Source organism: Hipposideros armiger, unplaced genomic scaffold (genome assembly GCF_001890085.2).
Source record: "Hipposideros armiger isolate ML-2016 unplaced genomic scaffold, ASM189008v1 scaffold_368, whole genome shotgun sequence".
Classification (NCBI taxonomy): domain Eukaryota; kingdom Metazoa; phylum Chordata; class Mammalia; order Chiroptera; family Hipposideridae; genus Hipposideros; species Hipposideros armiger.
The window spans coordinates 605375-618723 of record NW_017731718.1 but is presented as its reverse complement, the minus strand read 5'-3'; the positions used below and the strand labels follow the sequence as shown (position 1 = coordinate 618723).

Below are 13349 nucleotides of genomic sequence, written 5' to 3'. Positions count from 1 at the left end.
TGATTAGTACTGATTTATCTGTTTGCTTCAAACCTTACAATTTTGTCTTTTCAATACTTGTATCTTGTAATTTTTTTCCCCCCAAATTATTCTTGGTACCAGAAAATTCCTTCTGTAAAACCATTAGCATAGATCCTGGTTTCCATTACTACCATTGCCCATTACTTCAACAACTTTAACATTCAATGGTCACAGACCTGGTTAATTTTAAGTTGGAGCTTCTTTCTTTAAGCCTAGAACTTGTTCCAAGGTTGTTCCAATATGCCATATCATTTCTTAAAAAAGCTCATGCTTAGGGCCGGCCGAGTGGCACGATGGTTAAGAACTGGCTTGGGATGCCAGAGGGCCCCGGTTTATCCCACATATGAGGGCCAGTGACACTGCCCTCTACAGCTAAGATGCTGAACAACAGCTCAACCTGGAGCTGGGCTGCCATGAGTCGCCAGCGACGCGTAGGCTGCAGCCCCTGCTGCTGTGGGTTGCCATGGGCTACCGTGTGTAGCCAGCAGCCAGCGTGAGCGGCCAGCAGCCGCAGTGAGCTGCCGTCCAGAAGCAGGCGACTGATCTGCCTCGCCCGAGAAGAGCGCAATGATGGTGCCAACTTGGGCCAGTGAAGCAACGTCCTCCACAACTAGACTGAATAACAAAAATGACAGCAACTTGTCTGTTCCCATCCTCCCAATTCCCCAATAAAAATCCTTAAAAAACCCCCCAAAACTCATGCTTAAAATCCAATAAAATTACTTCCTAAAATTACTTAAAAATATAAATATAATAATGAGTAGGGAAGTAAAATAAATGTATAATTTTGATTGACTTTGTTTTCCGATATTTCTACAACTTTTTTTTATGTAAAATGTCTATTCTCCTCTTTTTTTCTTACCGCTCCTAAATCAATTTCAAATCTTTTATCTATTTCTTTGGTATTTACCTATAATTTCTGAAAAATAATCTTAAACTAATTTAATAATGTAGCTATACTTTTCCAGTTTTACACATGTATTCGCTTACTATAGTGAAAGATGAATATTTAATTCTCTTATATCCCCAATCTTCTGTACTTTATTATCCTATTTTTCCAATATGTTTATTTTTGTTTGTTTAATCAAGAATTAGTTTTTACATTATTGTGAGTGTGTAGAATCATTGTTTCCTTAGTCCTTTGAACAGCCTTTTTTTTTTTTTTTAACCTCCCTTCCCAATCATTCTAGGAACTCACATTGTATTTCACCTACATTGAATCTCCTGTGTATAGGATCATGTTTTTCTTTTTCTTGGTTTACACTCTCGTTTTAGTTATATGTCTTCTATTAATTTCCTGAGAAAAATCTCATGGTAGATCAAAGATTGTGGTACTTTGTCATACTTTGTTCCATTTGGCTGCTGTAAAAATATAGGCTAACAATACTATTCATTCATAGTTTTGAAGTCATCCTTTTATTTATGTATTTGATTTTTGTTGGTGTTATTGCTAGTTTAATGCTATTCTTTTTTTTTTTTTCCTCTCTTGGAAATTGTGCCTCTGTTTTCTCCATTTTAAAGCGATACGCTTTGGTGTGGGTCTTTCCCCGTACTGCGTTAGACATTCCAGTGACTTTTTACTCTGAACTTCAGTTTTGGAACATTTTGAATTATTTCTATGAGAATCTCCTTACCATAATTTATTTTGTTCTCTTTTTCTGATTTTTCTATTATTCAGATAATTAACCTCTTAGATGGGTACTCTATTTATTTCTTCCTATTTGATTTTCTACATGTAAACTTTTATTCTAATTTCTTAGAGATTTCCTTAAGTTAAAATTCAAAATTTTGTAGTTGTTTTGTTTTCTTAATTTCTGCTATCATATTTCTTTTAAATGAATGTTATTTTTAGAAAACATACATAATGTGTTTTTCTTAAAAACAATGTCTCATCTCCAAATACATCAAGGTCAAAATAAATGAAGAGATTATATGGTATTTGTCTTTCTCTGTCTGACTTATTTCACTTAGCATAATTTTCTCTAGGTCCATCCATGTCATAGCAAATGGTAAGATTTCATTTTTTTTATGGCCAGGTAATACTCCATTGTATATATGTACCACAGTTTCTTAATCTAGGTGTCTATCAATGGGCATTTCGGTTGTTTCCATGTCTCGGCTATTGTAAATAGTGTTGCAATAAACACAGGAATACATATATGTTTTCAAATCAGCATTTTGGATTTATCTGGATAGATAGCTAAGAGTGGAATTGCTGGATGTCAGACAGGTAGTAGCTTGAGGGAGGAGGGTTTTCACTTTGTGAGGGGTGTAAATGTCTAACTAGTACATTGTCATGCACACCTGAAACTAATAAAAATAAACAAACAAATAAATAAATAAATAAATACCTCAACATAACATTAGTCCCATTTGTCCTAGTCCTGGTGTGTGGATGAAAAACAGCAGCCAGTGATAGTGACAACTGATAGATCCAAATTGCCAAATTTGTTAGCATTTTTCCATTTCTAAACCATTTTTTTTTCTTATTTTCTTTTTTTTTAGGTTTCCGGTGTATAAAACAATGTCATAGTTAAACCTAAATCAGTCTTATTCTTTTTTTCTTTTTTTAATTGGGGAGTTGTGGGAGATGAACAGTGTTGGGGAATTGGGGAAGGGGACCAGCCAAGTTGCTGTTCTTCAGTCTTCGTTGTGGAGGGTGCCAGTTGCCATCTGTCTGCCCGTCGGCAGCTTGTGACCTCTAAGCTCAAGATACTGTGTTCAATCTTAGTTGCGGGTGGGCATAGCCACCATCCCATGTGGGAGTAGAACCAGCAACCTTGTTGTTCAGAGTGCATGCTCTATCCACTGAGCCATCTGGGCAGCAGCTCAGCTCAAGGTGCCAAGTTCAGTCTTAGTTGCAGGTAAGGGTAGCCCACCACCGAACAGGCAGCCTTGTTGTTAGGAGCACATGCTCTCACCAGCTGAGCCATCCTGCCACCTGTTGACAGATCAGTGGCAGCTCAGCTTGGACGCAGCATCACTGGTCCATGTGAGAATTAAACCAGCAGCCCTGTTGCTCAGAGCTACCACTCTTAAGCTAACTCTTAACCAACTGAGTCACTTGGCTGGCCCCTAAACCATTCTTAAAGAAAGTAATATATTGGGTCTCACCATCCTCACAGTAGTCCAGCAGATCACCCATGCCACGTAGAATTCATGTTTTCACCAATAAAGAACTGGTGGTTTTTGAAATTAGCAAGGATGTGCTTGATTTGTTCTGCAGTTCCATCATGAAAGAGCTTCTTTCATGTCTTCTTTCTAGTCTCTGTTCTTTAAGTTTCCCTTTGATTGATTTTTTGTAATCCTTGATGTACTTCTTGTAGGCTTCTTTTGTGAAGCTGGTTTTCTGCAAATGATAGTTCATGATGATATCAACACCAGTGATTACTGTGCTTTTGGTACTTTTGCCCTCGGGGCCTTCAGTGGAGGCATTTTCACCAATGAGTGAGTCATCAGTGTTACCCTCTATCCTACTGACCGTCTTCCCCTCCACACGGAGGAACAGCCTGCCTGCGATCTCCCAGATCTTATAGATGTGGGAGAACATCTCATCATGGCTGATGAGGTCCTGCTAGATGATCATGACTGTGGTTGGAAGGAGATGTCATGGGCACTGGCTTAGCAGGATCACAGAGTCAAGAGGAACCTTGATGCAGCCAGAGCAGCGATGTGTGTGTGGGGCTGGGGTGTGTGTGTGTGGGGTGGAGAGTGGGTGGAAAAGCTCTATTATCACATTTCTAATTTCCAGAAGCTTTCCTTTACTTTCTGGATATTCATTTATTTTTACTTTTCTTTTGCATTCACAACTTGGCTAACTGTTTGGCACAGGGGCCTAGCTTTTGACATGCCTTTCTCACTGAGCTTATTCACTTCTAGCTTTCTTTTTTTTAATATATATATATATATATATATATATATATATATATATATATATATATATATATATATATGGTTAATATCTTGGCTTTTTTGTGGGAGCTAAATTTTCTGTCTCTGGTAGGCAATATTAAACACACACACACACACACACACACACACACACACAAGGTTTTTTCTGCTTCCATCACTGTTTTCTTCAAGTTTGTTATTTCTGTTTGTTTGGTCTGTGTATTTCATGCTAGAGCCTTTCTTCAAATATCTGGGAATCCTTGGCTGCCCATAATATTTAAGAATGAGTCAGTAAACACTTGATTAGAAACTGATGGGCTTGTCAACTGGTGCGCCTCCACCAGTTGACAACTAAATCCACTTCGTTATTTTAGTAGAGTGTTGTGAGGAAACAGAGGTAAGCACATGTTTGTTTTGCTGTACAATTTAGATAACTTGGAATATATAATTTTTTATACAACCTCTTAAGATGTAGCATTATTTAACACTGATCTAAGCATGGAAGTCCAAATTCTAATGTTTTGTAAAACACAAAAGATAAAAAACAATATAAGTTTCTAAAGGTGATAAAATTGAATCATGAACCCCTTTTGATAACAAATAATCTACATCTATTTTAATGTGTTTCACACATCTCTTAATAACCATGAAGGGATTACAGTATTCTCAGTAGATCAATTCCATACTTCTTCTTATTAATCATTCTAGTTTTATAGTGCTGGAAGTGCCAAAATATCTCCTCATTGCAGCTGCATTTTCACGGTCCAAAACATTCTTTCCAGTATGACTTGATTATCCTCATCAAATTTGTAATAACCTTCATATGTGAGGTGAGAGAATGAAGAAATCAATCTTGCCACCAGTAAGAGTGGATTTGGAGTTGTAATGTGAATTCAGATTAGAAACAGTGCACGAGTTGTGAGGGGTGTTGGTTGGATTGTGTTACTCATTCTGTACCAGAAATACTAACAAAAATGAAAAAAAAAAGTAAGTAGAGTAAAATTCTTTGGAAATCTGATGCTCCTCATTTTTAAGAATTTGATCAAATATTGAATAATTTCAAAGAATAAATAAATGTTGAATCAAAGAAGTAGACATAATAATAAATGTTAAAACCAAGGTAAAGAAGATGAAAATATCTCTATATAGTGATATCAGTATGGCTTCAAACCTATACACTAGTAGAAAAGAATAAGTAACATATAAATTAGGATGAAGAACTGCTGCCATTCCTGTCAGATGTAATTTTGAGGTTTGAGTAATTTCTATATGAGTTAAATTAGTCCATGTCAGTGAGTGGTTTTTATAGGAGACCTCTCTCTACATGGCAAAAGAAATTGAAGAAGGTAACAGAGTTCCCCTGAGGGCTAACTGCTCTTATTCAAGTTAATGAGATACGTGCCTGAATAAGGCCTCAGTTAGGCATTTAAAAAAAAAATGAGTTTAGACAAAAACGGACCATTTTTCCAAGTAGACTTCTTCCTAATGAACACCTCCAATTACATTAATTAAAAAAAATAATAATAATTTACATGAATTCTTTTTGTCCAGAAAAGTTTATGTATTTTTATGCCACTTGTCCTTCTGTAAAGAAAACTATTCTTATATTACTATTGCATAAAACAAAACTGAAAACACAGCAAAACGATGGGTGGGAGGAGAAGAAGGGTGGTGAGATGTTCTGAAATTGTCAGAATAAAAATGGAGATAGTCATGTTTCTTTTCCCTCGATTCTATTTCCAAATATGCACTTTCAAATTAGCATAGAAAAATAATTATTAAGTGTTTAAAGGCATGCAATTCCATTAGATAAAGCAAATGAAAGATATATTTACAGTTATATCCAACTCTGAATTTTAAAGCCAGCAGAGAAAGCAAAGTAAACAAACTAAAAATAGAAAATGAAAGCTAAAGAAACAGTATGATGCAGAACCAATCCTAAGGGAAAAAAAATCTATACCAATTAAAAAATTAGTAGGGCTATTTTATTGTGCTGACTCATAAACTCAACTTCAAAAAATATCAAATCCACTTTTAATAGTTTGTCAAAATTGGTCCAATTGTCAATTCTGTTTAACCTAAGAAGGTGAAAATTACATAATGTTGACCAGAGCTTAAACAGTTTACTACCTAGGTCAGTTATGTAGCTATCATTCATTCATTTACCTTATGTGCATTTACTTAGTGCTTATTATCAGCTGGGTATCACCACATTAAAGAGGAAAAACACATGGTTTTTATTTTTCAGGAGCTTGGCAGTTGGTGAAGGCACTTACAAGAACGTATATAACAATAGATCTAGCTGCTATGTGATAAGTTTTTAGAGGGGTGAGATGTTAAGTGTTGTGGTGGGGAGAGTAAAAGAAGGTTTCAGAAGAAGTTATGCTTGATTTCAATATAAGTATGACTGAGTTCTCAACAATAAATCACTTGAGGAATTATTTCCAGTAGAAGAAATCGTGCAACAATGAAGATCATGAATGGGCGTGGGTTGTTTTGGAAACTGCAGAATAGGCTTGGTAAAAGGTAAGGAAGTGGTAGGAGATGAGCTAAAAGGAAGGTGCATGAAGGGTCTTATGCACACTAAACCAAGGAATTTGTACTTTAGTATTTAGATATTGGGGAGTCAGAGATTTTAAGTGGGAGACAGACATGACTGGATTTGCCTTTGGAAAGATCTCTTGTAGCACCTTCCAGGGTGAACTAGAAAAGATTGAATAGTTAAGCAGAGAGAAAAGTTAGTACCAATTGTTATAAGAGAGAAAAGAATAGCTTTGGGAAATATTTAATAGTCAGAACTATCAGGTCTTTATCACTAATTAGATTCAGTGGAAAGGGAGAAAGGAACTAAGCATGATTTCTTGGTTTCTAATTTGGCTAAATAGTGAATGGTGTTGCTATTACTCAGATAAGGAGAGGAAAAACAGAGGAAAGATAATGCATTTGTTTTGAGTAAATTGGATACTTTAACAATGGAGAGTAAAATAACTTACTTCAATACAAATACAAACACAGATTTTGGGGAATAGAGTTTATCCTCGAAAATGAATAAGCCTTTAAAAAACAAAATCCTGGAAACGTTACTAATACCAATTGATTTCCAGATATCCATACATCTATATTTCCCATTCCTGGAATCAGGTATTATTTAAACTTACTTCCTCTGGAACATTGCCTTGGCAAATAGCTTGAGGAAGTGTATAGACTTAGGAAAGTCTTTGGAAAGCGGATGGAAATTCTGCTTTCTCCACCTTATTACCATTAACGGCCTTCCCTTTTCTTGACCATGAAGAGGAAGAATTCAATTAGAGGACATCTTTAGATTTGAGCTGTGCCTTATAATAACTGGATTTATTTAGTTATTATAGGCCTAACAGATGTGCCTAAAAACCACCTTATATTTCCCAACATCATATTGTTGATCTCTTGTTTTTTTCTTTCTCATTTTTGGAGCAGGGATGAGACAAGTGGTGACCAGACGGTCCAGTCTAGGAAAGCATAATTGCCAACTGTGATTTAAGCTGGAAAACTCCTCAAAAGAAAATGGGAATTTAGCTTCAAGATAGTAGTTTTCATGTGAGTGCGTTTTCAATTCTCTGAAGGGAACAAAGAAGGAATAACAGAAAAAAAAAAACAATTTACAGGATTAAGACGATACATTTATTTTTAGGGAATCAATTTAAAACAACTATTTCTTGCTTGTATATATTTGTACTAGTAGAAATAATTAACCTTTTTTTTCAGGACTTAGTGTTTCCCATCAATACTTTAGAAGGAGTTAACTGAGCTGACAGATTTGATTACTCAAAGTGGTCAGTTTCATTTTTTATTTCACTTTGACATAAGACTTGGCACAAGTCTATTACAAGATATGCTCATTTATTGCTTTACTTCTAAGTTATAAATCTGGTTTACATCCATGGAAAATGTAGTGCAGAACTGAAGACATGTCCAATTATCTGAGCAATTTGTTTTATAAACTTATACCAAATTAAATAGAAAGCATCACCAGTATTTGTTCTTCCTCTGTGGGCTGCAAATCAGTTAGAAAAAAAAACCTTCTTGAACAGGGGCATTGAAAGTTATGGCTTTTCAGACTGTTTCCTGAATGTGTTCTGATTAAAACAGGATCTGAAAGTCTGATTGATAGTCTCTATTTCCTTTCTTAATGTCACAAATACATTCAGAATGTTGACTCCTGTGAAAGGTAGAATTGCTGAGCTGGCTTGCATTGCCTTCAGCAGTTCTTCATATTAGTTAGAGGAAATGATTTGACTAAGCATTTAAATCATGGATATGCAAGGCTGGTTTTCTCAGGAAATAGTTATTGAAAGGGATTTTGTGAGTCTCTCACCTATAAAAACGAAATAAAATTCAGCCTAGGATGGGAAATCAAGACATAATGTTATATGCACATGCTTTTGGGCTATTATGAATAGAGTGACTTATCTGATCAAGCATAATATGTAAAGGTGAATTGATAAGCATTTATATATAATCACTTTTTTTAATCAATGAGGGCAAAAAAGATATCAATTGGGAAAATATTTTTTTAAAAAATTTTTTTTCAATTACAGTTGAAATTCAGTATTATATGTTTCAGGTGTACAGTGTAACTGATTAGATATTTATATAATTTATGAAGTGATCCCTTCGATCAGTCTAGTGCCCACCTGGCACTATACATGGTTATTACTGTATCATTGGCTATATTTCCTATACTGTATTTTACATCCTTATGACTGTTTTGTAACTACCAATTTGTACTTCTTAATCCTTCACATTTTTCATTGAGCCTCCCCAACCCCCTCCCATCTGGTAACCATCAGTTTGCTCTCTGTATCTATGAGTCTGTTTCTGATTTTTTGTTTTTTTGTTTGCTTGTTTATTTTGTTCATTAGATTCCACATATAAGTGAGATCATATGGTATTTGTCTTTCTGTCTGACTTATTTCACTTAGCATAATATCCTCTAGGTCCATCTATGTTGTCGCAAATGGTAAGATTTCATTTTTTTTTATGGCTGAGTAATATTTTATTTTATATATGTATCACCTCTTCTCTTTCCAATCATCTATTGATGGATACTTAGTTTGCTTCCTTATCTTGGCTATTGTAAATAGCATTGCAGTAAACATTAGGGGTGCATATATGTTTTTGAATTAGTGTTTTGGATTTCTTTCAATAAATACCCAGAAGTGGAATTGCTGGGTCATAAGGTAGTTCAATTTTGAATTTTTTGAGGAACCTCTAAATTGTTTTCCATAGTGGCTGCACCAATTTGCAATCCCACCAATAGTGCACGAGGGTTCCCTTTTCACCACATCCTTGCCAACACTTGTTTATTGATTTGTTAATGATAGCCATTCTGACAGGTGGTTTTAATTTGCTTTTCTCTAATGATTAGTGATACTCAGCATTTTTTCATATGTCTATTGACCATCTGTCTGTCCTCTTTGGAGAAATGTCTATTCAAGTCCTCTGTCCATTTTTTAATTGAATTGTTTGTTCTTTTGGTGTTGAGTTCTATGAGTTCTTTATAAACTTTGAATATTAAGCCCTCATCAGATGTATCTTTAGTGAATGAATATCTTCTCCCACTTGGTAGTATGTCTTTTCGTTTTGCTAATAGTTTCCTTTGCAGTGCAAAAGCTTTTTAAATTTAATGTAGTCCCATTTGTTTATTTATTTATTTTTGTTCCCCTTGCCTGAGGAGATAGATCAGAAAAAATAATACTAAGGGCAATGACAGAAAATTTATTGCCTATATTTCCTTCTAGGAGTTTTATGGTTTTGGGCCTTACATTTAAGTGTTTAATCCATTTTGAGTTTGTTTTTGTATATGAAGTAAGACAGTGGTCCAGTTTCTCTTTCTTCTTTCTTTCTTTCTTTCTTTCTTTCTTTCTTTCTTTCTTTCTTTCTTTCTTTCTTTCTTTCTTTCTTTCTTTCTTTTGCATTTTTAGGGAGAAATATTTTAAAGTTGAAAACTAATGGACACTTTATCTCACCCTTAAGACAATTTTCAAATAGGAAATACTGTTAGGTTCAAATCTGCAATCACATATGGCAAATCAATCAGCACAAATAGAAGGATTTAGAAAATAATAGTCTTTCTTGATAAAGGCATGATTTAATCACCTAATAAAAATAATTTACCTTTGTGGATGAAGATTTTGTTCCCTAGAGGTTAGTCAAAACCTTTTTCTTTTTAATTGTATGTATGAATTTAAAGCTATTTCTTAGAAAAGCTATAGTGGAGGCCTTAAATGGAATCTCTTTATTCCTATATACATTATCGGATCTGTTTTTCTCTCTGTTGTTAAAATTAAGTGGATGCTGTGTTGAAACTTGTCCTCATTGTTTTTTATTTTCCCCAGAAAACAAAACTATTCACATCATAGTTTATTTTTATCCATTAACTATAACAATTTGCTCTAAATTTGACAATTTTCCTCATGTTTCAATGCATTGTTTTGACAGAGTTACTCATCAAGATTTTACTTGAAAAAGAAAATTATAATTTACCTTCACATTTTAAAATTAACTCATTTTAGTCTTTCTTTTTATTTCATAGTCCTATGTACATTACAATGACGGACTATAACTGACAAGATAATGGATTAAACTTTATAATTTGATCTATTGTAGCTTGAGAGGGTTCATTGGATACTAAAAAGTAAACTAAAAGAAAATAAGAAAAAAAGTAGAATGTCAAAACCTCCCACAAAAGATGGCCAATATGATTTATTTTAAAAAAGCTTATACTTTGTATGTTTAACTATTAACAAGCTAAATTATATACCATTTACTCCTGTTCTTTCCTCATGGCATATATGACTGGGATCGGTATGCTATGCATTGGCTTGTGAATAGTATTATTTTACCTTAGTCTTCACTCTACCTCTTTCCTTATTTGCACATTCCCATTAAAGAATGAGCTTTATTTATTTCACTTACTTTCTTCCCTATACTTTGCTCTTTTTATTTTTTTGTTTCAATTATCTATCTATCTATCTATCTATCTATCTATCATCTATCATTTATTTTCTTTTCTGCCTTCATCTCAAGTATTTCAATAATACCCTCTGATATGGTTTTTGATGATGACCATGAGGTTTTCTTTTGCACATTCTTTCCCATTCCTCCTCCCTCCTATTCCTCATACAGTTTGACAAAGAAGATCGAGAGGCTAAAACTCTTTGACCCTATAGGTTAGTTTTTGGAAAGAACCTTTTGCTTGCCAATGGTTACAGGCCTGTTAGGCCAAGTTGTCCAACAGCCTGCAGGGCGTGTGATGGGCAGCATGCACATAGGTCTTTACTCAGTGTATTTTGTCAGGTATCATCAACCAATAGCCCTTAAACTGGACTCTGTCTAAAAGATAGTGAAAGACAGATATAGAGAGGAAATTCCTGCCCCATTCTGAGGTCTCTTTTTTTTTCTTCTCAGATAGGACTCTGGGATAGAGTGGAGTTTTCTTCTGATATAGAGTCAAAGGATTTCATGACTTTTTTCAAAAAGTCCACATAGGAACTCATGGAGTCGAACCAAATAGCTTCCTCTACCTCATTCAGGATAATTAAGAAAAGTGATGCAAGCATTATACTTTTTGAGTGTGAGTTTTATGAACACAATGTGAAATAATACCTTTAACTCAGTATTTAATTTGCTGATAACCCTTGTTATATGGTGATGATTTTAATTTTTGAATATTTTTGGATTATAATGATCATGCTAAAATCCATGTTAATATGATAGATCAATATAATATTCCTTTGTATGGATTAAAAAAACTTATTCCAATATATATATAATTTTATTTAAAAATTTTATGAAATGGTTAGTACTAATTCTACAGAATGTGTATGGGATTTTAACATGACTGTACTTTCAAAGTTACTCTTAAATGAGGTCATTATCACATTAAGTACATAGCTGCTGTAATTCCACTTCTTTGAAGCACTGTTCTAGACAATAAATGGACAAAATCATTCTCCCTCATGAAAGTCAATTTAAATTTAATGGTGTGAACATCCCATTTACTTTACAGAAAACCACTACTTATTAAAAACATTTTGACAAAAATTATTCTCACAAAGAAGTTAAATACCAGTGTTTAATGTTTTATTACAGTGCTGGGAACATTAAATAAATAACAATGGAAATAAAACAGGACAGAAAGGCTGTTAAGAAGGCTGGACTTATTCTCATGAGAGACTGTTCAAATCCATGCTCAAGTTACTGAATACCAATGTATATAACATGTGGGTGCCACATTTAATTCTTTAAAAAATCTATATTAATTGGACAAATACCTGATACTTTCTTTCTGAAACAGAAATTTTTTCAACCCAGTTGCCCTGCCTTTTTAGCTAGAAACAGTGCCTTACCCCATTACATTGTCTAGAGATGCCACTTTACTACACAATAGTTGATTAATTTCAAATTGGAAAAGCTATAGTACCCCATTCCCTTGGCCTCTAATTGACCTAGTTATGGGTACGTGGTTAAGGTTGGCCAATGCATTCCTTCTATAGTATTTCCTTGTTACCATGTGCATATACTGTGGCTAAAGTTTTAATATGTAAAAAGATCGACAGTTGCAAATAGCCAGTTGCCATGCCTCATTGGCTTGAAGAGCAAGGTGACTTACCTGGGGAGTAGGTAAGGAGAGGGACCGTAGAAAGAAGGAGAACAAAAGAGGAAAAATAAAAGAATAATAAAGTGGAGAGGGAGAGAGAGAGCGAGAGAGAGAGCTATTAAGTAGACCCACAGGTCAACTTGGAAGAGAGATAGATAGTCCTGATAGCATTCAAATTATTTGAATTCTTGGTTCTCTGTTTTGCCTATAGCTTGGTTGTTCTGTAAGATATCCTAATATCTTTCCAATAAAGAGGCCCCTTTATAATTTGTTCTTGTTGATTATCTACCCATCAGGTCCAAGTTAAGTCATCCTTTAAACTAGTTATGGAGGGCGCAGATCAGCTCCAAGTCAAGTCACCGTTTTCACTCTAGTTGTGGAGGGTGTAGCCCACCATTTCATGCGGGAGTTGAACTGGCAACCTTGTTGTTAAGAGCACCTGCTCTAACCAACTGAGCCACCCAGCTGCCCCAGAAACCCCAATATTTAAAAAAGGAACTACAAGAATGTGGTAGAGAAGAGATGAAAAAATTGACCCAAGAACTAGAAAGGTAAACAAAAGAATAATGCCATGGACTCTTAGAGAAGAGAAAACATTGAATGTTATGAGATGGCATAAGTATACTTCCTGCGGTAGTCCTAGAGTTTGACCTAGCCGAATGGGAGATGCATAACAAGATGATTTATATAGACATTAGTAGAGAATCTTAACACCCTGGCATGGTCCTCCAATCCAAAACCGTCTCTGCAGGGTTGGCCTCAGAGGCTACCAAAGGCTGCATATTTCTCTTTTTCT

General features: G+C 34.7%; 1 pseudogene; it reads right to left on the bottom strand.

Annotated features, from left to right (window-relative positions):
* Positions 1–3158: 3158 nt before the first annotated feature.
* Positions 3159–3607, bottom strand: LOC109393170 (translationally-controlled tumor protein pseudogene; annotated as a pseudogene).
* Between the last annotated feature and the right edge of the window lie 9742 nt (positions 3608–13349).